The sequence below is a fragment of the Dendrobates tinctorius genome, unplaced genomic scaffold (genome assembly GCF_039654945.1).
Source record: "Dendrobates tinctorius isolate UK_male_01 unplaced genomic scaffold, ASM3965494v1 ptg000070l, whole genome shotgun sequence".
NCBI classification, from domain to species: Eukaryota; Metazoa; Chordata; class Amphibia; order Anura; family Dendrobatidae; genus Dendrobates; species Dendrobates tinctorius.
Window position 1 is genome coordinate 676,956 of NW_027361738.1, and position 27,779 is coordinate 704,734.

Below are 27,779 nucleotides of genomic sequence, written 5' to 3' on the forward strand. Positions count from 1 at the left end.
GTTTGTGTCGCCGTAGCTGCATGATTTGCGGCTCCTAGACAGCCTGAATACATGTGGGGATTTCCTAACAAACAGGCATTCCTCCTCACGTGTATTCAGGCTGTCTAGCAGTCGCAAATCATGCAGCTGCGGCGACACAAACTAAATCTCCGAGCACGCCAAAATACTCAGAGAACACCCGAGCATGCTCGGAAAACTCAAGTAACGAGCATACTCGCTCATCACTATTAATCACTATTAACTATTAGGACAGAAGATGATTTGACATACAGTATTGACAGACTGTTAGTAAGAATTCTGTATAACTTATGGATTTTTCTCCTCTACAGGGCCGTCCACTTAGTGCGTCATAAAGACACAAACAAGGTATTCGCCATGAAGAAACAAGCAAGGAGTAACCTGGAGGATCCAGAGTATCTTGAAATGGCCTATTTGGAAAGGGACATCGCAATATTCGCTGATTGTCCCTTTGTTGTCTCCACGTTTTGTTCCTTCCCAGGTAAACAACATCTGTGTATGGTCATGGACTTTGAAGCAGGTAAGACATATCCATTGTATCTCTATCCAGCCCATTTCTGCTTAACCATATAAAGCTACCAATGTATTTATATTTCATCATTCTACATGCTCATAAGAACAGATTAGGAAGGTTACATCTTTCTGACAGATAATAATTTTCATTGCTTCTTATTGCATTTTTTTCTGATGTTGGGGCAACAAAAACACTGCAATTCCATCTGAGTTTATTTGTTTTTTATTATTTATTTTGGAGAAAAAGTGATGTTTATATAAAATTTTCTTTCCCCAAATATTTTTGTTATTTTATTTTTTAGTCTCCATAAGGGACCTGAACTTGTGATTATATAATCGTAATTACTATGTACTGCAATATGGGCATTTCAGAATATGGTGAAAATCTTGGTCCACTATGAAGCCAAGCTACACACTGACCTTCACAGAAGTACCATAGTGGCAAGGATAGTAGTCTTCCGCAGACACTCAGCAGCCATAGCAAACCACTGACATGGAATGGGGGTGATGAGTGCTTAGAGCAGCTCGCCTCCAGGTCACCTGCTGTAAATGCCGCTGTCAGAGATTGACAGTGCAATGTAAGAGTTTACCAGCAGGGGGCAGTTCTCAGCTCTCTTTTTGTATAGGATTACTCTGCAGTATACGCTCTACATCACACAGTGTATCTCTATGATTGACTCCCTGCCCCAATGTCTCAGCTTATTTCTCATTCACACTCATCATGTGTAATTTACATTATAACAAACCCTCACCTGTCATATTTGCTTTCTGCTCTAGGAGGAGACTGTGGCAGTCTCTTAAAGTTATATGGTCGCTTATCCCTCGCCTGGGCCCGCAGGTACCTTGCAGAAACGGTTGTTGCTGTGGAATATCTGCACAGCTATGGTGTGGTTCACCGAGACCTGAAGCCTGGAAAGTAAGTGAACGCTGCAGTATAATAAAGGGAGAGACAGTTATAGTTTGGTACACTGTCTATGGGTTATTACTTAGGGCTGACAATATCTTTTCTTTTACAGCCTCATGATATCATCAACTGGACATATCAAAGTCACCGATTTTGGTATTTCAAAACTCGGACTCATGAGACCAACATCAGACATTTACAAGGCTCAAACTGAAGACATCACCAGAGAGTTTCCTGATGATGGGGTTAGCTATACATAAAAAACTTATTCTTTACAGATCTGATCTATTTCTGCTTCTCGAATATTTTCTCACATAGAAAACTTTTCCACTGATATTATTTGTCACAGTTATTTTCATTGATCATCTTCTTATTGTTCTGTTGGTTTTCAGAAGATTGGCACCTTGCATTATATAGCCCCAGAAGTCATCTTAGGGGAGCGCTACGGAAGGCCTATTGACTGGTGGTCACTAGGGATCATCATGTATAAATTTCTTACTGGCGATGTGCCATTTAAAGGAAGATACAAAAGTATTATTTTTAACAGTATCACCACGGGTAAGTAAAATATTCTGAATGCTGTGTGATGCCACAGTAATTTGGTTCAGTTGTTATGATCATTCTTTGGTTTAGTTACTTGTTGCTTTTGATGAGTTTTTTTAAATGATAGTAAATGTAGAGACTTTCTTTTCTGTAATATTTACTTTTTACATAACAGATAACATCACTTTGAAATTTAAAAAGCATGCTCTTCATCCCAAAGCTCAAAGCATCATTACTCAGCTACTCATAAAAGATCCAACACATAGACTCGGGACAGGTAATATATATAGTAGTATTAATAATGACTTATAGCTCCTCTGTGACCTGACAAATAGATCATTTCCATGAGGATCAACACTGAGGTCTCTGCGTTATCTTCTTGTCCATTCCCCATTCTTCATGCCATGACTTACAGTATATTTTGGATCTGCTATATCTTCAGTTTAGATTAACTTAAAATGTACAGTCTTCCTAACATTGTCTGGATCACTTTTTTCTTGTCTTCCGTTTCCAGGAGGAGCAAATGAAATCAAGAGTCATCCATTCCTGAGTGAGTTAGACTTTGAGAACCTTCAAAATATGCCAACGTTAAGGCCAGATATTACGTCAGAGGAGGACACCCGCTACTTTCCCAGTAAGTAGAATGAGACGTCATCTGGTTAAAGTTGCCATTTGTCTTGTCTTTTATTTTATGTGACAATATGTTCGTATCATTATTAGTAATAACATGGTGACTGTCTGTGATTATATTAATAATCTTTGATAATACTTGTACTTTGTAGCTGGCATTAAGAGACCCAAACATATGGATTCAGATGAGGATGACACAAGTGAGGAGGTCAGTGATTGGCCAGAAAGTCTAAACTATGTATCATCTTCTCAAAGGCTTTCTAAGGTAAGTATATGATCAGTAAATCCACAACACTATAACTAAAATAGTATGAAAATACTATATATATATATAATTAATTTTACTCTGTGTATTTTAGCTATATGACCCCAATACCATGATGATGAGAGATGAAGATCATGAGCCATCTCCAGATTGCTCTCTAGAGACCAGCACAAAACACTCAGACGTGTGAGTAGATTATTACAGGGTATAGTACTGACATATCTTCAGAATACCAAATACAAGACGCATATGACACAATACTAAATCCAGAACTCACCGCCCCCATGATTGATCATCACTGTAAGGTCTAGCTTGTGATAACGCTGGTGATAACAGTTGATCATTATGACCAGCCTTTCATTTCAATTTCATTAAAGCCCTTTATTACTAGTTATTCTTCATTCTTGCTGACAGAAGGCAGTCCTGTGCAAGGTATACCCTTCATTTTGGTCAAGTGTCCTAATTGCCCATAAAAAAGGAGTCTTTTTATTTTTCATTGCTTTCACTTGTAATTTATTTTTTTTCTACTAAACAGGCAGAAAGAATCTTCTCCAACTGGAAATGATGGTAATAATCAGTGCTTCACTACTGAAAACAACAAGTCACCCTCTCCCATATTGCCAGGTATGTGCAGGTCTATAGGACATCTTGTTGTCGCCACTGATCATAAGGTGTAATGTAAATGTTACATGAGGGCTCAGAAAATCACTGCTTTTTTGTGCCTTTAAAATAATCAACAATCCAACACTTTACTGTATAAAATTCTCACTCTTATGTGCTGCGCATTAAAAGGTATAAGGGGCCATACAGTCTGGTGCCTGATACTGATCACGAATGCTCTGCCCATGGTTCAGTCAGGCCCCAAACTAACCCTATATATACCCTTAATGTGCCACAGATGTTTCAACCACTTAACTCCCGAAGCTTTTTTCCGATTTTGCATTTTCGTTTTTCTTTCCCCTTCTTTCCAGAGCCATAAGTTTTTTTAATTTTTAGGTCAATATTGCCGTGTGAGGGCTTATTTTTTGTGGGACGAGTTGTACTCTTGAACAATACCTTTGGTTTTACCATGTCGTGTAACAGAAAACAGGAAAAAAAATTCAAAGTGCAGTAAAATTGCAAAATAAATGCAATCCTACACTTAATTTTTGATTGGCTTTTTTGCTAGGTTCACTAAATGCTAAAACTGAATTGTTATTTTGATTCTCCAGGTCATTACGAGATCATAGACACCAAACATGTCTAGGTTCTTTTTTATCTAAGTGGTGAAGAAAAATTCCAAACTTTGCAAAAAAAAAAAATTGCGCCCTTTTCTGAGACCCGTAGCGTCTCCACTTTTTGGGATCTCTGGTTGGGCGAGGATTTATTTTTTGCACGCCGAGCTGACGTTTTTAATGATAACACTTTTATGCAGATACGTTCTTTTGATCGCCTGTTATTTCATGCTAATGCAATATCGCGGCGACCAAAAAAACTTAATTATGGCGTTTCGATTTGTTTTCTCGCTCAGCCGTTTGGCGATAGGGTTAATCCTTTTTTTTATTGATAGATCGGGTGATTCTGTACACAGCAATACCAAATATGTGTAGGTTTGATTTTTTTTATTGTTTAATTTTGAATGAGGCGAAAGAGGGGGGGATTTAAACTTTTGTTTTTTTATATTTTTTAAAAACATTTTTTTTATTTTTGCATTGCTCCATGGGAGGCTAGAAACTGCCATAAATCAATCGCCTCTGCTACATAGAGGAGATGCATAGATCCCCTCTATGTAGCAGAATTATAGGTGTGCTATGAACGCCGACCACAGGGTTGCGCTCATAGCAATCCGGCATCAGCAACCATAAAGATATGACTCTAATCTTATAGGAGTTTTTCATTGACTTGTTTTTCTTAATTTTTTGTATGATTTTCCAGTTGATACGAAAAATACATCTGCACTAAAACTGGAAGAGCAAAAACCAGAAATAGTAGTAAAGACAGAACCTAGCAGAGGTAAGTGTGACAATAAGGTCTATGTGGTCTGATGTCAGCGACTGAGAATAATTCACAAGGAGGATATATTATATGTTACTTTTTTACATGAATTTCCAGTTGAGACAATAAATACATCTGCATTAAACCTGGGAGAAGATCAAGACCCAAAAATAGTCCCAGAGACAGAACCGAGCAGAGGTAAGTGTGACAATAAGGTCTTTGTTGTCTGATGTCGGCGACAGAATAATTCACGAGCAGGATATATTATGTGTCAATGGAGGGATTTTCACATCTACGACTGACAATGATCATTGACTTGTTTTTCTTACTTTTTTATATGAATTTCAAGATGAGACAAAAAATACCTCGGCATTAAACCTGGGAGAAGATCAAGACCCAGAAATAGTCCCAGAGACAGAACCTAGCAGAGGTAAGTGTGACAATTAGGTCTATGTGGTCTGATGTCGGAGACTGAGAATAATTGAGGAGGAGGATATATTATATGTCAATGTGGTATTTTCACATCTATGACTGACAATGATTATTGACTTGTTTTTCTTACTTTTTTATATAATTTTCCAGTTGAGGCAAAAAATACATCTGCTTTAAAACTGGGAGAAGAGCAAGACCCAGAAATAGTTGCAGAGACAGAGCCTAGCAGAGGTAAGTGTGACAATAAGGTCTATGTGGTCTGATGTTGGCGATTCAGAATAATTCACGAGGAGGATATATTATATGTAAAACGAAAAAAGTGGTTTGGTACCGTGTTAGTCAGTAGAAAAAAATATATAAAGTTCTCTCAGTGAGAGAAACAAAATAGGAATCTTGTGGGTATGATACCTTTTAATGGCTAACAAATAATAGTGAATGTTGTTACAAAGCAAGCTTTCGGGACTCCTTACCTCCCTTCATCAAGCTGATAAGCTGCTGATATGCATATCAGCCTGATGAAGGGACATAAGCAGTCCCGAAAGCTTGCTTTGTAACAACATTCACTATTATTTGTTAGCCATTAAAAGGTATCATACCCACAAGATTCCTATTTTGTTTCTCTCACTGAGAGCACTTTATATATATTATATGTAGTGATGAGCGAATGTGCTCTTTAATCGAGTTTTCTGAACATGTTCGAGTGTTCCCTGAGTAGTTTCGGTGTGCTCGGAAATCAAGTTTTAGTCCCCGCAGCTGCATGATTTGAGACTGCTAGAGAGCCTGAATTCATGTGAGGATTTCCGAAAAAACTGGCAATACGCACATGTATTCAGGCTGTCTAGAAGCTGCAAATCATGCAGCTGCGGGGACTAAAACTTAATTCATGAGCACGATCAAAATGCTCGGAAAACTCGAGTAACGAACACACTCGCTCATCACTATATGTCAATGGTGGGATTTTCACTTCTATGACTGACAATAATCATTGACTTGTTTTTCTTACTTTTTTATATGAATTTCCAGTTGAGGCGAAAAATACCTCTGCATTAAAACTGGGAGAAGATCAAGACCCAGAAATAGTAGCAGAGACAGAACCTAGTAGAGGTAAGTGTGACAATAAGGTCTATGCTGTCTGATGTCGGCAACTGAGAATAATTCATGAGGAGGATATATTATATGTAGTGATAAGCGAGTGTGCTCTTTACTCGAGTTTTCCGAACATGCTCGGGTGTTCTCTGAGTAGTTTGGGCGTGCTCGGAAATCCAGTTTTAGTCCCCGCAGCTGCATGATTTGAGACTGCTAGAGAGCCTGAATACATGTGGGGATTTCCAAAAAAACATGCAATCATCCCCGCATGTATTCAGACTGTCTAGCAGCTGCAAACCATGCAGCTGCAGGGACTAAAATTTAATTTCCGAGCACGCCCAAAATACTCGGAGAGCACTCGGAGAGCACCCGGAGAACACCTGAGCATGCTTGGAAAACTCAAGTAACGAGCACAATCGCTCATCACTACATATAATATATCCTTCTCAGGAATTATTCTCAGTCACCGACATCAGACAGTCAGTCCCCGCAGCTGCATGATTTGCGGCTGACAGCCTGAATACATGTGGCGATTGCCCGTTCTTTAGCAAAAATCCCCACATGTATTCAGGCGTTCCAGCAGCCGCAAATCATGCAGCTGCGAGGACTAAAACTTAATTCACGAGTATGCTCAAAATACTTGGAGAACACCTGAGCATGCTCGGAAAGCTCCATTAACAAGCACACTCACCCATCACTATATGTCAATGGTGGGATTTTCACATTGATGACTGACAATGATCAATGACTTGTTTTTCTTACTTTTTTACCTGAATTTCCAGTTGATAAGAAAAATACATCTGCACTAAAACTGGAAGAGCAAAAACCAGAAATAGTAGTAAAGACAGAACTTAGCAGAGGTAAGTGTGACAATAAGGTCTATGTTGTCTGATGTTGGCGACTGAGAATAATTCCCGAGGAGGATATATTATATATCAATGGTGGGATTTTCACATCTATGACTGGCAATGATCATTGACTTGTTTTTCTTACTTTTTTACATGAATTTTAAGATGAGACAAAAAATACCTCTGCATTAAAACTGGAAGAAGATCAAGACCCAGAAATAGTCCCAGAGACAGAACCTAGCAGAGGTAAGTGTGACAATAAGGTCAATGTTGTCTGATGTCGGCGATTGAGAATTAGTCACGAGGAGGAGATGTTAACTCCCAATTATACGATTGCCACATGTATGATGACTGACAATGATCATTGACTTGTTTTTCTTACTTTTTTACATGAATTTCAAGATGAGACAAAAAATACATCTGCATTAAAACTGGAAGAAGATCAAGACCCAGAAATAGTCCCAGAGACAGAGCCTAGCAGAGGTAAGTGTGACAATAAGGTCTATGTTGTCTGATGTCGGCGATTGAGAAATAGTCACGAGGAGGAGATGTTAACTCCCAGTTATACAATTGCCACATGTATGATGACTGACAATGATCATTGACTTGATTTTTTACTTTTTATATAAATTTCTAGTTGAGAAGAAAAATAACTCTGCAATAAAACTGGTAGAAGATCAAAATGCCAAAATAGTAGAAGAGCGAGAACCTAGAAGACGTAAGTGTGATAATAAGGCCTATGTTGATTGATGTTGGCCAGTGAGAATAATTCATGTGGAGAAGATGTTTTCTGTCAGTGGTGGGATTGTCACATGTATGATGAGTGACAATGATCCTGTTCCTCTGCACGGATAAGATTTCTCTACCGTCCTGCCACAATGACACCAAAGCAGTATCCTCTAATATGGAGTCCCATTATTTACATTAGTTTTATATCTCTTCTCAAAGGTTCCATCTTCCGCCGGATTATATCATCCTGCCGGCGTGGAATATCCAGGGCCGCTCGCAGCATCAGAAGATGCATTTGTCCAATCTGTCCTTAGGGCACCATATACATCTAGTACAGCAAGTCCATCATCAAAGCTGTACTTGGGCAGCACGGTGGCTCAGTGGTTATCACTGTTGCTTTGCAGCACTGGGATCCTGGGTTTAAATGTCACTAAGGAAAACATCTGCAAGGAGTTTGTATGTTCTCCCCGTGTTTGCGTGGGTTTCCTCCGGGTACTCCGGTTTCCTCCCACACTCCAAAGACATACTGATAGGGAATTCCCAATTTAAAAAAATTAAATAAAAATTCTGAATTAATTAATATTCCTTTGTAATAGAATATTTCTGAAATATATGGCATACCAATACTGTACGTCATACATGTTTGAAGAATCCTCATGATGTTTTGCTTTTTTCACTAAACGTGTATGTATTGTAGTGTGGTGGGGTAATATACTTCCCTACTGCCGTCTTCTCTGAGATCAAGCTCTGTCCGGCTCCTGTTTTGTGTGATGTCATAGATACATAGCTACATACATAGGTTGAAAAAAGACCTAGGTCCATCAAGTTTAACCTTTCTCCACCAATTGTCCATTTTGTCACTAAATTAAATATAACCCACAATGTTATGTGTATTGAGGAAATCATCCAGCCCTGGTTAAAAGCTGTTGTAGTGTCTGCTATTAGTAGTTCTTGTAGTTGGGAATTCCATAGTGTGACTGCTCTAACTGTAAATAACCCTTTCCTATTTAGCTGTCGGAATCGCCTGTCATCGCTCTTCAGACTCTTCGGCTCACTCTATGCTCTCGGTGTGAGCAAGAAGTCTCTTCTATAATGCAAGTCTATGGGGCCTTGTTCGGACGCTCCATAGGCTTATATTGTTAAGGGGAACCTGTCACCTCGTTTTTCAGCTATAAGCTGCGGCCACTGCCATTCGGGGCTTATCAACAGCATTCTAGAATGCTGTAGAAAGGCAGTGGCCGCAGCTTATAGCTGAAATAATAATAATAATATAATAATAAATTTTTAGATAGAGAAAGGCACCGCGCTCACAGGACGATTCAAAGATGATAACGTAATGCTGTAATGCTGTAGATAAGCCCCTGATGAAACCTGAAAAATAAGAAAAACATGTTAGATTATACTCACCGGGGGGGGGGGTTGGGTGTCGTGGTCCGGTGCCTCCCATCTTCATACGATGATGTCCTCCTCCTTGCTTCTGTTGAGGGTATTGTAAAGTACTGCAGTGCGCAGGCACCAGGAAAGGTCAGAGAGGTTCGGCGCCTGTGCACTGCAGTACTCTGCTCTGCCCTCAACAGGGCCGATAAAGTATGCATGCGTCATCATATGAAGATGGGAGGTGCCGGATGTTACGGCGACACCCATTGGACCAGACACCAGGGTGAGTATAATCTAACTCTTTTTTCTTATCTTTCAGGTTTCACCGGGGGCTTATCTACAGCATTACAAAATGCTGTAGATGAGCCCCTGATGGTGGTGGCTGCAGCTGATAGGCCAAAAATGGGGTGACAGATCCCATTTAAATTCCGCGCCAATATCGCTGATTGCGGCAAATCCGTGCGTGCAGGAGATGACCCGAGGCAACCGTCGGGAGATCAGCGGCTAACGCAGCATATCGCCTGGCGGTGGCGTGCGTCGTTCGAAATCCGTGCCAATTCGCGGCCGGACTGCGCCTGTAGCTGATCGGTCGCGTCCGGCCGGCCGCGACCAATCAGCAACGCGGGATTTCCATTGCAAACAGACAAAATTAGACGATTATATAGTAGATGGCTCCATTAACACAAACATCGGAAAACGTTTTTCTAGGGCTTCAGCTGCAAGCCCCCAACCATAGACAAAGACACAATGTGAACTTAGATCAAGTTCAGCAGCGTAGCTAGCAGGGGGGCACAGGGTGCAGTCGCCCCGGGCCTCTTGATCTGAGGGGCCCATCCAGAGCTTCTGCCACTGTTAACCATGTCAGCGTGCGCAGCTCACTGATGTAGCTAAGCTGCACTGTAGTTGCAGGGAGATTATAGCTTTAAGCTTCCTCCAGCGAACTGCAGACATGCCCACACTGCTCCTGTGTGTCTGCAGGAGAGAGGTCACCACACAGCACTAGCTTCTTCACCTGGACAGGAGCAGGACAAGACGGTGCTGTGAGTAAGAACTCGGGGGCCCTGAGGGGTCTGTGCAGTGAGGAGGGGGGAGGACGCTGCTCACCTCCTGACAAATCCTGGATGGTTTATTTTCTTGTATCTGAGGCACAGTAGATTTATGGCGGCTGCTTGAACTCTTATACAGCTCAGAAGATGTCTCTGTCAGTGCAAATCAGCTGCCATAAATCTCACTGTGCCTCAGAGCCACTGACATGAGTGATATCATATACCGTATATACTCGAGTATAAGCCGACCCGAGTATAAGCCGACCCCCCTAATTTTGCCACAAAAAACTGGGAAAACTTATTGACTCGAGTATAAGCCTAGGGTGGGAAATGCTCCATAGATTATTCCCCATATGCTGCCCCCATAAGAAGCTCCATAGATTATTCCCCATATACTGCCCCCATAAGAAGCTCCATAGATTATTCCCCCATATACTACCCCCATTAGAAGCTCCATATTGTTCCCCCATATACTGCCCCCATAAGAAGCTCCATATTGTTCCCCCATATGCTGCCCCCATTAGAAGCTCCATATTGTTCCCCCATATGCTGCCCCCATAAGAAGCTCCATATTGTTCCCCCATATGCTGCCCCCATTAGAAGCTCCATATTGTTCCCCCATATGCTGCCCCCATTAGAAGCTCCATATTGTTCCCCCATATACTGCCCCCATTAGAAGCTCCATATTGTTCCCCCATATGCTGCCCCCATAAGAAGCTCCATATTGTTCCCCCATATGCTGCCCCCATTAGAAGCTCCATATTGTTCCCCCATATGCTGCCCCCATTAGAAGCTCCATATTGTTCCCCCATATACTGCCCCCATTAGAAGCTCCATATTGTTCCCCCATATACTGCCCCCATTAGAAGCTCCATATTGTTCCCCCATATGCTGCCCCCATAAGAAGCTCCATATTGTTCCCCCATATGCTGCCCCCATTAGAAGCTCCATATTGTTTCCCCATATGCTGCCCCCATTAGAAGCTCCATACTGTTCCCCCATATACTGCCCCCATTAGAAGCTCCATATTGTTCCCCCATATGCTGCCCCCATAAGAAGCTCCATATTGTTCCCCCATATGCTGCCCCCATTAGAAGCTCCATATTGTTCCCCCATATGCTGCCCCCATTAGAAGCTCCATATTGTTCCCCCATATACTGCCCCCATTAGAAGCTCCATATTGTTCCCCCATATACTGCCCCCATTAGAAGCTCCATATTGTTCCCCCATATGCTGCCCCCATTAGAAGCTCCATATTGTTCCCCCATATACTGCCCCCATTAGAAGCTCCATATTGTTCCCCCATATGCTGCCCCCATTAGAAGCTCCATATTGTTCCCCCATATACTGCCCCCATTAGAAGCTCCATATTGTTCCCCCATATACTGCCCCCATTAGAAGCTCCATATTGTTCCCCCATATGCTGCCCCCATAAGAAGCTCCATATTGTTCCCCCATATGCTGCCCCCATTAGAAGCTCCATATTGTTCCCCCATATACTGCCCCCATTAGAAGCTCCATATTGTTCCCCCATGTGCTGCCCCCATTAGAAGCTCCTTAAGATTATTCCCCCATGTGCTGCCCCCATGCTGCTGCTGCATGTAAAAATAAAAAAATGACATACTCACCTCTCCGTCGCTGGGTGTCAGATTCTCACCTGTCCTGCGTCCATGGCTGCTCACCGCTATCTGCCACGTCATCAGTCAGTGACGTTCAGACTGCAGGGGGCGCGGCGCGCACTAACCACGTCACCGCGCCCTCTGCTGTCTGAAGTCACTGACCGATGACAGACAGCAGCAAGCAGCCATGGACGCAGGACAGGTGAGTATCGCTATACTTACCCGTCCTGACGCTGTCTCTTGAGCCCCCAGCTTCTCCGCGCTCTCTCTTCCTGCCTTCAGCGGTCACATGGTGTCGCTCATTAATATGCGCATATTCATGAGTTTTAATGAGCGGCACCACGTGACCGCTGAAGGCAGGAAGAGAGAGCACGGGGAGAAGCTGGGGGCTCAAGAGACAGCGTCAGGACGGGTAAGTATGACCTGACACCCCCGCCCCCCCTCCCCCTCTGACCCCCCGGTGTATATGACTCGAATATAAGCCGAGAGGGGGACTTTCAGCCCCAAAAAACAGGCTGAAAATCTCGGCTTATATTCGAGTATATACGGTATATGGTATATATGGTATATAAATGTAAAAATCTAAAGTAGTAAAAACTGAAGGCAGCAGTCTATTGACAAAATTAAGAAATAGTGTTTTAATAGCTCATTGGGGCTCAGCAATGTTTCAGTTTACTGAGAACCTTTTTCCAGGAGAATCAAAACTCTGTTTTTTTTCATTTTGTCTAAGCGGTGTGCTACTTTCATTTTTGCTGCTATATTGAAGATCGGTAAATGCCTGAAATGTTTGGCAGCCGTATATTTCATATATCTCTACATATATGTATATATACAGTATACATAAACCCCCCCCCCGTGACTTGGTCCTGTAGCCGGGGTGAGGGTCATATCATCTCATATTGTAAATCCAGGGTGGCAAACATGAAAAGCCAATTACGGTATATAACTTTTTACTAAAAAAAATAATCCCCACAAAGTTGAGGATGAATATATATGATAAAGAGCCAAATAGAAGAAAATACAAACAGCCAGCAGGTGCGTATAGCTGATCACATATAAACCCCTGAACATATACTCAGTCTGGACAAGACCCCCCCCAAAGGCAGAAAGGGGAATAAAAGAGAAGACGTACCAGGGTGCACTTTTCTTCTTTACATGAGTAATATTTTACCTCCCTCTCTTCTAATTCCCTCTTTCTTTCTCCCTCTTTGGGGTCTTGTTCAGCCAAGAATATTTCTTTTAGGGTCACCTGGGTACATTCAGGGAGCTATACCCATATCCTGGACTCTATACGCACCCACTGGCTGTTTATATTTTCTTCTATTTAGTTCTTTGTCATATATATCAGGACTGTGCAGGTTGTAGCTCACAGACAGGGACTGACAGAGACCAGAATCAGAGGCATGGGAGCTACAGTGGGGGCCATTATACAGTGTTAGAGCTAATTCGAGGGTCATAATCCAGTGGATGAGCTAATGCGGGAGTCAGTATACAGCATGAGAGCTAATGCAGGGGCCATTATACAGTATGGGAGCTGGTGTGGGGCCAGTATAGAGCGTGAGCGCTAATGTGGGGGCCATTATACAGTACAGTTTAAAGGCTACTGTGGGGGCTGTCATGCAGTATGGGGGCCTATATACAGTGTGGGAGCTACTGTGAGGGCCATCATACAGTATGGGGGTCTATATACAGTGTGGGAGCTACTGTGGGGGCCATCATACAATATGGGGGTCTATATACAGTGTGGGAGCTACTGTGGGGGCCATCATACAGTATGGAGGTCTATATACAGTGTGGGAGCTACTTTGGGGGCCATCATACAGTATGGGGGTCTATATACAGTGTGGAAGTTACTGTGGGGGCCATCATACAGTATGGGGGTCTATATACAGCGTGGGAGCTACTGTGGGGGCCATCATACAGTATGGGGGTCTATATACAGTGTGAGAGCTACTGTGAGGGCACAAGAGACATTCTGCTATGTAAAGGGCACAATAGTGGCATTATTATGTGAGGCAGTTAGAGGATTCCTGCGCTTGTACCACACAGCAGGTGCATTAATAGGGACACATACGGCAGCAGCAGCAGCAGCTCAGTATTGGGGTATCAGGTACAATAGTAGGGACACATACGGCAGCAGCGGCTCAGTATTGGGGTATCAGGTACAATAGTAGGGACACATACGGCAGCAGCGGTCAGTATTGGGGTATCAGGTGCAGTAATAGGGACACATACGGCAGCAGTGGCTCAGTATTGGGGTATCAGGTACAATATAGGGACACATATGGCAGCAGCGGTTCAGTATTGGGGTATCAGGTGCAGTAATAGGGACACATACGGCAGCAGCGGCTCAGTATTGGGGTATCAGGTACAATAGTAGGGACACATACCCCAATGCTGAGCCACTGCTGCTGTATCAGGTACAATAGTAGGGACACATACCCCAATGCTGAGCCACTGCTGCTGTATCAGGTACAATAGTAGGGACACATACGGCAGCAACGGCTCAGTATTGGGTGAGTAGTTTGTGCAGGTTGGAGATAGATGGGTACTAAGCTGGAAATGTGAGAAGTCAAATGTGTCTTTGTTGTATTCTCTGCAGATGAGTCCTGGCTGGAGAAGTAGACATGTCGGTCTGAGTAAAGTATAAAAGTGAACGATTATCAGAAAGAACGGGGCCTGTAAGTTATCATATGTAACTGTATAGTAAACTCTTGTATATGCTGCAGGACTGGTATCTACCACTATGAGATCACCATATGGCGGTAATATCAGTATTGTTTTTTGTATAGAGATTTGTTTCAGTTACAGCGCGGTCATCTGCTGAGGTTCTCCTATACTCACGACTAGAGTGTGCCAACCTGAGTTGTAATCAGGGTTACCGGTTAGGAGCCCACTCAGATTTTTTCGCCCCCACCCTAAGCCGAACCCCTAGCTACGCTTCTGATCAAGTTAATAAGTTATAGCCATCAAGAAGAAAGAAAAAAAATGGATCCAGCTCACTGCTTGTAGTCCAAATGGAGATCCTAAAAAATACCTTTTAAATAGTCTGTGGGCTGGCGCATGGGTCGAGATACATACCAGGCTGGCTCCATAGTCAAATAGCTTCAAAAAGTAGTAGTATATGTAATTACTGCTATCTCCTGCCAAATTCCTTAGTGAGGAGTGCCGAACCTTTATTCAGGTTATTTTTTAACGCAGAATGCTTAAGACAATGCATAGGTTAATAAAAACACACTATGCCAATAATAGTTATTCCATGTTCCCGTGCTCTACAATGGGCTGCAGGGCTTTGCTACATTGCACAAACAAAAGAGAAGATTCAAATTATCCACAACGTTAATAAAAAAAATTGATACACATATAAAGCATTCACGGAAAGCCTACAAGTGAAGATCATTAACTGGAAAAATATAGTGTTTGTGTATCCATAGTCCAGCATAGTGCAATTATTCGCATGTACTTTTATATCTTGGTTGATTTTGGTTTCAGAGACCTGCTGCAAGTATTGGCAACTGAAATAATAGTGGTTAGATTTGGCTTGGGGGAAAAAAAAAATTATATACAATTTTTTTTTTAATAATAAAATAGAAGGGACGATTCATTAAGACTGTGCTGTGCAGGCCAGTTTAAGAAGAGGATTGCTGGAGTACAATCCACCCAATTCTGGTGCCGTCAATATACCCCAGTCAGACTCTTTATGCAGGTGGGTGCAGCCATGCCCTGTCCATATTGGCATAGCTGGCTTGTAAAGTAAACTCCAAATGTTGCAAGATTTTTGTGCAACTTCACCAGAATTATGCTGAAAACAGCTTAATAAATCAGGACCCAAAAGGCTTCAAAATAGTGAATAATGAAGTTATTAAAATCTAATAAAGGCTCATTTTAATAGCTTACACATGTAGCAGAATATGAGCACTGAACTGTTACTTGCCAATTACAGGTGGGCTACAGAGAGGTAAAGGGACCCCATCCCATTAGAAGGGAGGTACAGTTTACCATTACCTTTTTTGGGACAGTCACAATAACAGCCCCAATACACGTTAGTTGAAAGCCGGTCAAAGCCACAGATTTTGGGAGGATCGCTTGGCCATCTGATGTGTATGGGCAGCTCCTGGCTCTCCCCCCATAGAAGAGAGAAGGACCGGGCAGGTGGAGTGGCAATGCCTGATACTTTTGTTCTCAAGGGAGATAATCCCAAAATACCTAGCACTCACAAGTATGTGGAGACGGGAGTGAAAGTCTTTGACCGAACATTCAGCACACGGCTACCCAATGTGTATGGTTAGCTTTTTCCATCTCGTGTAGCTTTACAACTAGAGTTGAGAGAATATGTTCGTAAACCATCACCAAATCCGAGTTTGCCATATTCATGCCTTTTTTTGTACCCTATTCGTGCAGAATTTATGTTTGATGATCAGTCCCGAACATATTCGCTCAACTCTAGACCCATTGACGTTTGGTGAATACTGCAAATATAATAATCGCCGGCGATCGTAATCCGAACCAAATTTTGCAAAATTCTCTCAACTCTTGTCACAACCCCTATCTCCTGTGGCATTGCTTACTCCCAACACTACATTGATAGCTATACGATAGGGATTCATTTTTATAATAGACACTACCTGAATTTTAATGCCAGGTAACAGGAGAATACAAACCATCTTGCAGCAAGAATTCAAACCAAAATTTGTTTGCATAAAGTAAAATATGAAAAAAGCAATTTCACAAAAAAACAAACAAAGCAACCTTCATAATGTTGATAATAAATTGGAATATTCAGAAATGCAAAAAAAAAAAATGCATACTAGTTTTTCCAATTAAAGAAATTATTGCTGATTTGTATCCCCAGAAACCCTCTTGGCAGTGAACCTGTCAGACACCTGATGTGGGAGTTTTCAAATTAGGCCAGGATCACACATTGCTATGCAGCCGCACGCTCCGCTCCCGAGTGCAGGCGGCAGTTCCGGGTATTATCATGCGAGACTCGTCCAAGTTTCTCGCATGTGTGATCCCGGACTTAAACCAATTGTCGGTGGTAAGAACATTTTATTTGCTGCCGATGTGCACAAACAGCAATTGGTGTGAAGAAACCGAGACATTGTTCATAGGACGGCACTTTTTATTGCAGCTTATCCCATTTTACATCAATGAAGCTACAATACTGAGCTAATCCCATGGACACAAGTATCTAATTATCCATTTATTAGATTTGCTGGCGTTTATATTATACTAGCTGAAGAGCCCGGCGTTGCCTGGGCATAGTAACCAACTGTAGTTAGTTATAACAAATTATAATGATTATATTGCACATAAAACCGTGCATCTAATCCTATCCTGTGTGATACTGACTGCTGAGCCGTGTATCTAATCCTATTCTGTGTGATACTGTCTGCTGAGCAGTGTATCTAATACTATTCTGTGTGAAACTGTGTGCTGAGCTGCGTATCTAATCCTATCCTGTGTGATACTGTCTGCTGAGCCGTGTATCTATTCCTATCCTGTGTGATACTGACTGCTGAGCTGTGTATCTAATCCTATCCTGTGTGATACTGACTGCTGAGCTGTGTATCTAATCCTATCCTGTGTGATACTGACTGCTGAGCTGTGTATCTAATCCTATCCTGTGTGATACTGACGGCTGAGCTGTGTATTTAATCCTATCCTGTGTGATACTGTCTGCTGAGCCGTGTGTCTAATTCTGTCCTGTGTGATACTGGGCTCCCCCTGCAGTCTGTGTCAGAGGGTGGTCTGTGTTGGCACGGTAATAAATTGTGTTATTTCCAGCTTTACAGAAGGATGATAACACCATAGAAATTATAAGAATAATAGGCCTCAGTTACCACAACTGTTTACAAAGAAAACTATTGCTGATAGCAACCAATCACAGCTCATTTTTCATCTTTTAAACAGCTCTGGGACAGCGTGGCGAGTTTTGAGTGGCGACTTTTGTGTTTGGACTTTTAGGTGGCGAGGTTGGTGTATGTGTGGTGAAATGTGTGCTGATGGTGGTATATGTGTTGAAGCACGTGGTAGTGTGTGGCGCATTTTGTGTGTGTGTTCATATCCCCGTGTGGAGGAACACACATGGACCCGTTCCTCCCACGTCACCACCGTGACGTAACTACACAGGCACAGCTCTCCGGCGCCCCCTTTGGGGGTGATAAAGGGGGGGTTTATTTACTTTTTTTATTTTGATCACTGTGAGAGTTTATCACAGTGATCAAAATAAATGAACGGAATCTGCCAGCCGGCGGGCGCACTGCGCATGTGCCCGCCATTTTGCAGGATGGCAGCGCCCATGAAGGGACACCGGGACGGACACAGGGACATCGGAGATACTAGGACAGGTGAGGGGGGATCAGAAGGCGGGGGAAGTGGAGGGAAGGGGGAGAGGAGCAGATGGTTACGGCGGCGGCAGATCGACGCCGTTAGTCAGTGGTGGGGGCTGATCGCCCCCATCATTTGGTGTGGGGGGGTCGGATCTCGGTTTCCAGCCATGACAGATGCTATTGCAGCATCAGCCATGGCTGGATTGTAATATTTCACCAAATTTCATTGATGAAATATTACAAATCGCTCTGATTGGCTGTTTCACTTTTAACAGCCAATCATAGCGATCGTAGCCACGGGGGGGCTAACGCACCCCCCGAGGTGAAGTACAAAGGGTCTTGTGCCTTCGGGTGAGGTGACCTTTCAGTGACCCCAGTCACCTGACCCGCAGGAACGCGATCCTTCCATGACACAGCATATGCGTCACAGGTCAGATTGGCACTGACTTTCAGGATGCATACGCTGTGTCAAAGGTCAGGAAGGGGTTAATCGCATATGGAATCCATGGGATGACTATGTAACTAAGCTAACCAATTGATGTTACGTGCTTCTTTTCTTTCTTTTTTTTCCCCCCCCTGACTTTTTCCCTATGTCTTCCCTGTACCACACCTACTCTTAGATGATGTATTAGATGTTTGACCTAATGTTAGTAGGAGCAGAAGTTCTGAGTACTGTACCACTGGATGAAACTTCTAAAATGTTTTGCATTGTTTTGCATAATATTGCTACAAGTCTACTTGTGTTTATGATGTTATTTGTACAAGAAAATAGAAAATATTTAAAAAATAAACAGTTTAACCCCTTAACGACCACCAATACGCCTTTTAATTGCGGTAGTTAAGGGTACCTAAACCACATCGCCGTTAATTAACAGCGCTGTGGAGAAAGTGTATAGCAACCCCCAGAGTCGGATTTTCTCCGGGGTCTTAGCTGCCGGAGGTAGCCGAGACTCCAAAGAACATGATTCGGGTTGATTTTTACTGACCCCGCTTTTGCCATCGCCGTTATTAACGGTATAACGGCGACCGAAAAAAAAGTCCAATGTGCCATTCAATTTCTCTCTCCTATGATGTGATCGCACATGAGAGGAGAGAGAAATAGGATCCCCAACCCCCCCGGTACCTCCCGGTGGTCCTCGGCCCTCGTGCTTACCCTCCATGGGTGCCGCCATCTTCTTCTGGGAAGAAAATGGTGGGCGCATGCGCAGTGCGCCCGCCAAGATATGCCGGCCGGTACCCGGCAACAATAGGAAGATTTTTCCTATTGGTTCATTTTGGTCACTGTGATAGACCCTATCACAGTGATCAAAATAAAAAAATAGCAAATAAACCCCCACTTTATCACCCCATAGGTGGGAAAAATAATGAAATAAAGAAAATATTTTTATTTTCATTTTTCCATTAGGGTTAGTGTTAGCATTAGGGTGGGAATTAGGGTTAGGGTTGGGATTGGCGTTAGGATTAGGGTTAGGTTTGGCATTAGGGTTAGGGTTGGGACTAGGGTTAAGAATTAGGGCTAGGGGTGTGTTGGTGTTAGGTTTGTGGTTAGGGTTGTGGTTAGGGTTAGGGTTGTGTTGGGGTTAGGGTTATGGTTAGGGTTGGGATTAGAGTTAGGGGTGTGTTGGGGTTAGGTTTGTGGTTAGAGTTATGATTAGGGTTGGGATTAAGGTTACGGGTGTGTTGGGGTTAGGGTTGTTGTTAGAATTGAGGGGTTTCCACTACTTAGGCACATCACAGGGTCTCTAAACGCGACATGGTGCCACCATTGATTCCAACCAATTTTGCGTTGAAAAAGTCAAATGATGCTCCCTCCCTTCCAAGCCCCGACGTGTGCCCAAACAGTGGTTTACCCCAACATATGGGGAATCAGCGTACTCAAGACAAATTGCACAATAACTTTGGGGGTCTAATTTCTACAGTTACCCTTGGGAAAATTAAAAAATTGGTGGCTAAAAAATCATTTTTGTGGAAAAAAAATTATTTTTTATTTTCACGGCTGCGTTATAAACTTCTGTGAAGCACTAGGGGGTTCAAAGTGCTCACCACACACCTAGATAAACTCATTGGGGGGTCTAGTTTCCAAAATGGTGTCACTTGTAGGGGGTTTCCACTGTTTAGGCACATCAAGGGGTCTCCAAACGTGACATGGCGTTTGACCTCAATTCCAGCCAATTCTGCATTGAAAAAGTCAAATGACGTTCCTTCACTTCTGAGCTCTACCGTGCCCCCTAACAGTCATTTACCCCCACATAAGGGGTATCGACGAACTCAGGACAAATTGCACAACTTTGGGGGTCTAATTTCTCCTGTTACCCTTGTGAAAATAAAAATTCAGGGACAAAAAGATAATTTTTGTAAAAAAAATATGATTTTTTATTTTCACGGCTCTGCGTTATAAACTTCTGTGAAGCACTTGGAGGTTCAAAGTGCTCACCACACATCTAGTTAAGTTCCTTAAGGGGTCTAGTTTCCAAAATGGTGTCAATTGTTGGGGGTTTCCACTGTTTAGGCACATCAGGGACTCTACAAACGCGGCATGGCATCCGATTTCAATTCCAGCCAATTCTGCATAGAAAAAGTCAAACGGCGCTCCTTCCATTCCAAGCCCTGCCGTGCGCCCAAACAGTGGTTTACCCCCACATATGGGGTATCACCGTATTCAGGAAAAATTGCACAGCAAATTTTGTGTTTTATTTTCTCTTTTTACGCTTGTGAAAATAAAAAAATTGGTTCTGAAATAAAATGTTTGTAAAAAAAAGTTAAATGTTAAATTTTTTCTTCCACGTTGTTCAGTTCCTGTGAAGCACGTAAAGGGTTAATAATCTTCTTGAATGTGGTTTTGAGCACCTTGAGGGGTGCAGTTGTTAGAATGGTGTCACTTTTGGGTATTTTCTGTCATATTGACCTCTCAAAGTGACTTCAAATGTGAGGTGGTCCCTAAAAAAATGGTTTTGCAAATTTTGTTGTAAAAATGTGAAATCGTTGGTCAACTTTTAACCCTTATAACTTCCTAACAACAAAAATTATGCTACTGTAAAGCAGGCATGTGGGAAATGTTATGTATTAAGTATTTTGTGTAACATATCTCTCTGATTTAAGGGCATAAAAATTCAAAATTTGAAAATTGCAAAATTTGAATTTTTTTTGCCATATTTCCGTTTTTTTCATAAATAAACACAAGTCATTTCGAAGAACATTTACCACTAACATGAAGTAAAATATGTCATGAAAAACAGTCTCAGAATCGGCGGGATCTGTTAAAGTGTTCCAAAGTTATAACCTCAAAGTGACAGTCGTCAGAATTGTAAAAATTGGCCTGGTCAGTAAGCTGCAAATTGGCTCAGTCACTAAGGAGTTAAAAAAAGTTTACTGTACTTGTCTTTTATTATGTACCCCCTCCTCACATGTAAAGCGCCATGGATTAAATGTCGCTATAATAATAATAATAATACATAATAATAAGACTTTTGGTTTGGCGTTCCAGTGATTTCTACTTATGCTCCTGCTCAGGGGCATTACTATCAGGAGGCAGACTGCAAAATCAGTATCATTACAGGGAGAGAACAGGAGACATATTATTATAAGCAATCACGGGGGTAAGAAGGTACGGATTCAATATTATTACTATAAAGGGTGAAGGAGAATTATTATAAGGAGGCATGGGGGCATTATTTCTATATGCTGCTGTACTTAGATATAAAGAAATATATGAAAGACATTAGAATGTCTGGGGTAACAATGGACCAAAAGGAATATATGAATGGATAATATCCAAATGTATATATTATATATAAATCTCACAAAATCATATAAATATGACTGGCCATAGATCCCCAAACAATGCATAGGACTGGTAAGAACAGATTGCCAATAATCATACAAAGGAGGGAAGGAAACCAACAAAAATTGCAATCACAAGAGTCCATGTAATGCAAAAAATATATAATTTTTATTAGTCAAAATGAGCAGACAAAGATAGAAGGAGTTAAAAACATCAGTGGACATAACACCCTGCACTGCAGCCCTGATTCATATTGCACAGTGCCCAGCTATATCAGCCATAGAGATAAAGCAGTCACTGCATACATGTATACCCATCACTCTCACTTCTATACACAGAAGTATATGGGCTCAAACATCAGAATGTATACATGAACAAATGTCCAACATACTGTATGTATAATAAAGTGCATAAAGTCTTACAATAATTACCTGTTGGTGATAAGTGGTGATAGATGGCAGCAGCGTCTACAAGAGGCCAGCCCGCCCTCCCCTACACACGTTTCGGATTACTCCTTTATCAGGGGGCGTGGTAAAGGTTGACCTAAGTGATGTTATAAAGGGAGGAGGCCGGAAATAATGTAATACCTAATAAGAGAAGAGGTGGTGCATCACCATGGTGTCCAAGATGCCAGCATCCGACACAGGAACTCCCAGCACTGGAAACACATTATCATGTGACCAGACGCCGGAGGCACCACGTGCCGGGGACCGACGCGATGAACCAAGAAGGCGTCGCATGTGCAGAGGAGGGGGAGCGGGAACAAGTGACGCGCTGCCAGGGAGGTGAAATAGTGTATATGTACAAGGCATGGCAGCCCTCACCCAAACCATGGTGTCCCTGAGGTCTGGCGTGGGATGCACTGCCGACACAAGATATGCAGAAGGGCAACATAATACAATAGAAAGCAGAGTAATACAGAATAGTACAAATACATAAGAAGCAGCACCACCGCACATGCAGCAGTGCCAACAATCAAAAAACATCCTATATGTATCCCACAAGTTTTTATAATAGCAATAGAAACATACCCTTCACTGCATAATATTTAAAGGGGAATGCCATATATATTTTTTGATAGATAATATAAAAATAGATAAGAATTCATATTATATTCACAATTTTCAAGCAATATCAAAATTGATATACAATCATATCACAAAGAAAGATATAATAATATTATATTTAATTATTGCCCACAAAATATATAGAACAGCATTACCAAGATATGATTATATAAGAGACATTATCATACAGTCCTAATTATATATCATTGAAAAAAATAGAAAAATAAATAAAATAAAATAAACAAAATAAAGATATCCAAAAGACATCCCCCCGACTCATCTTCAACCTCGTCAAAGGATCTTCTTCAAACATAGGTATAGGATGGACATAGAAAACAGTAGAAATTAGTCCATCTGTACAAGGTACCGCCACTATCCTGGACTCCGTCCAATAATCTTCATAGATCCACAAAATATCATAAAAATACCTAATACATGAAAAATACACAATTAAAAATATAATAAAAACAATAAAAAATAGCAAGGATTAGATCCACCCAATGTCCACCTGGAACAGTAAGGTGGTCACAGGAACGGATCGAAACTCAAATTCTCGTTTAGTCCTTGTGGATATACCGTATTAAGCGTCCAGATCCAGCGAGTCTCAAGTTTACCCAATCTTTGAAACAGATTGCCACCACGAATCCCAATATTTAAGGCATCGATACCCCTCACCTGTAGCACCGTACTGTCACAGTCATGAAAGTTTTTAAAGTGACGGGGTAACGTTTTAAGAGTGGATGAATCCATGTGGCCAGCCGCCGCCTGAATATCCAACACATACTCGTACACGCGAACCTTGAATTGTCTAGTTGTTAAACCGACATAAATTAATCCACATGGACAGGTGACATAATAAATAACATATCTCGTAGCACAAGTAATGTATTTATTGATCTTAAAATTTTTAACGCCACCTGAATCGGAAAAAGAATCACACTTTTCAATGTTGGGACAGGCAACTCAATGTCCACACGGAACACACCCACTCCTATGTGTGAAATTATCCAAAAATGTACCCTTTCTCTCACTTGTATAATGACTACGGGTGAGGTGATTGCACAGATTCTTAGCACGCCTAAATGTAATGACTGGTATATCCAGAATAAATTTGCCAATTATTGGGTCAATTTTCAATATAGGACATGCTTTAGACAAAGCCTGCCTGACCTGCCTAGAATGGGAATGATAATTTGCAATGAAGCATAGCTTCCAGGTCCCTCCATCTTCCTAGCTGATTCCCTATTGTACAGTAGGCCATTTTGGGAAGAATAAATAGCCCTGTTATAGGCTCTTTTGAGTAGATGCCGACTATAGCCATGTTCCAAGAATCTCATTTTTAGCTCCTCTGCTCTTCTCTCAAAATCCTCATTAATAGAGCAAATCCGACAAAGTTGGAGGAACTGACCAATGGGAACAGACCTGACCATGTGATCAGGATGACATAGCGAAGCGTGTAACAACATATTAGTAGAAGTCATCTTCCTAAAAATATCGGTCTGCCCCAGACCATCAGTATCCTTTTAAACAATGACAGAGAGGAACTCAATCTTATCAGCATCGCATGTGAATGTTTAACGTATATTTTGGTTGTTGCTATTCAGGCGACCAATAAACTCCTGTAGTTCCAGAGTAGTACAGAGTAGTACCCTACCAGACCAAAAATATAGGGCAAAATGGAGGAAATATACACTCCCTGATCGCCTCCCTCCACACGACCAGGGGGACGCGGCTTCTTAGATGGTACAGAAGATTTGGCGTTCGTTTGGCAGACCCTGAAAACATGACCAGTCTGCCCATAGCTAAAACATGCCCCCACACCACGACGAACTGGAGGAAACACCGCTGGAGAACCACCTCTTCCCACCTGCCTGGGCTCGTCTTCCTGCACCAGTGTGTCCTCCTCCCTAGCAAGGACTACATTGGGCATATTCGCCAAAGCCACAAAAAACTCGTCTACCGACCGTAGAGATGGTGAATCGGCCGGCAAGGAGAAGGCCCAGGATTGGGGATCACCCTCAAGGAGGGCTATAGTGAATCCCACCTGCTGTTCCTCACTCCCTAATGAGCGATTGTGGAGCCTGAAGTGTAGCTTGTAGGCCTCCTTAAAAACAAAAAATTCTCTCCCTCCAGAAAACCTGTCTGGGAGAGATAACTTGGGCTCTGGTTGAGCCTGCATCTGAGCTGAAGCCCCGTACCCCACCAACTGCTGTAGCTGCTGCTCCACCACACCACGCAGCACCCCACGCTCCTCAGTGAGGGTCTGCAGCAATTGGAGACAGGTATGCATTATGGCCATGGCTCACCAGAAAAAATGGGATTGTTGGTAATAATGTCACAGGACAGTAGGGAAAAGGCAGGAGACATGGAACCTGGGCCCCTGAACTGTCCCTCAGGTTTAGGGGGTGCCCTGACTTTCCTTAACTTGGGGGTACACTTAATGGTAGTGAGGCCCAATTCTCTGACCTGTCCCTATCCCCTGTTTAGCCATGAGCTCAACCCCAACCCCCTCCCCAAGAGGTGAGACAGGGAATAAAGTAAACTGCACCAAATAACACAAGGGAAAATAAAATAGATACCACGGGGTTAAAGCAACTATAAACGCAAACTTAGCTTTATCTGCTGCCAATGCTCCAAGCAGCAGAGAAAGGCACCCAATCAGCATCCAGCAGCAACTCCACTGCTCCAGATAAGCTGAACCCCTTCTCCACCAGGTAGGTCCACACTTCACCAAGGTTCGTTAGCAAATGACTAGTATTACCAACAGGGAGCTGCAGCAGCTGATGATCTTTTATAGGATGGAGGGGGAGGTCACCACATGCTGGCTAATTGAACATGTAGTAACACCAGCGGCCACCAGGAGAAAACCAGCAGCAGAGCAACTACAGTTGTAGTAACACCAGCAGCCACCGGGAAAAAAACCCATATTAACCCCCAGGGCCTGAAAGGAAAAAGGTTTATATAAGAGAGTCCAGACTCTGACACAGATCCAAAAATGGATTGTGACAAGTAAGCTCGGTTCTGCTCCCATACCGCTGTAGTAAGCTCGGTTCTGCTCCCATATCTCTGGAGTAAGCTCTTTTCTGAGCCAATATCTCTGTAGTAAGCTCCATTCTGCTCCCATATCTCTGGAGTATTCTCCGTTCTGATCCATATCCATATCTATGTAGTAAGCTCAGTTCTTCTTCCATATGTCTGTAGTAAGCTTCTCCCTCCTGCCCAGCCTGGTTCCAGCACGCCTGCTGTTTCTGGGTAGTGTCAACGTCACTTTGCCACCGATACGTTGTCCTGTCGTGTTGCGGTCGGGTTAGCCGAGTCTATGGTGCCTGCAGTTTCGGTGCTTCCTATGTGGGCTGCGGGTTCTGGTAATAAAGGCTGGTTCCGTAGTGCCAATAGGACAAGCACCCCCTGTAGAACTGTGGGTTTCGGTATCTGCGGCCGGCTCACTGCCTTGCAGCTTTGTTTTTTTCCTGGGTACCTTCTGCTACCCATCCGGGTTCCAGCACCGTCAGCTGGTTCTCGGCAGAGCCTTTGGCCTAGGTGCCTCCTTCTTGGTATCCGAGTTCCAGCAACGTCTGCTGGTCCTTGGTAGTGCTTTGGAGCACAGGTACCTCCTGCTTAGTAACCATGTTCCAGCACCGTCAGCTGGTCCACGGTTGTGCCATTGGCTGTTGTTCCTTCTGCTACCCCTCCGGGTTCCAGCACCGTCAGCTGGTTCTCGGTAGTTCCATTGACTCTTGTAGCTAATGCTACCCATCCGGGTTCCAGCACCGTCAGCTGGTTCTCGGCAGTGCCTTTGGCCTAGGTGCCTCCTTCTTGGTATCCGAGTTCCAGCAACGTCTGCTGGTCCTTGGTAATGCTTTGTAGCACAGGTACCTCCTGCTTAGTAACCGTGTTCCAGCAACGTCAGCTGGTCCACGGTTGTGCCATTGGCTCTTGTTCATTCTGCTGCCCTCCGGGTTCCAGTACCGTCAGCTGGTTCTCGGCAGTTCCTCAGCCTTCTTGTACCTTCTGCTACTTTTCCAAGTTCAAGCTTGTGGAAATGGTTTTTAGTTCTCACTCTGGATCTCCCTGACAATGACCCTGAAGACGACGACCCTGAAGACCACACAGACTAATACTTAAAAGATGACCCTGAAGAAGATGACCAAGAGGACAAAGAACAGGAAGACAACCAGCAAGATGCAGAACAACAAGAGACAGAAGACCAAGAAGCATAAAAACCAAAAGCAGAAGAACATGAAGCATAAGACTAACAATCAGAGCAAATGATATTATTTAATTTATAAGCAGAAGAAGACTAAGTGTATGGGGGTGAGTCCGTTCCTCCTCGTGGTGCCCCTGGAAAAGGCCTGCTGCTGCAGGCCAAACTGAACGCGGACAAATCCTGTTGTAAATCTTTTGTGACAGGCTGAACGGAAGGTGTAATCTTCAAACTTTTATAGATAACAACTACAGGAATGCCTGACACAAATAAGAATATGATGAAGAAGAATAGGAAGAAGATGAAGAAGTAGAATATGAAGAAGAATAAAAGAAGAAGAATAAAAGAAGAAGATACTGCTGCTGCTGAAGATGATGAAGGAGAAAGTGTGGGAGAAGTAAAAAAGAAGGT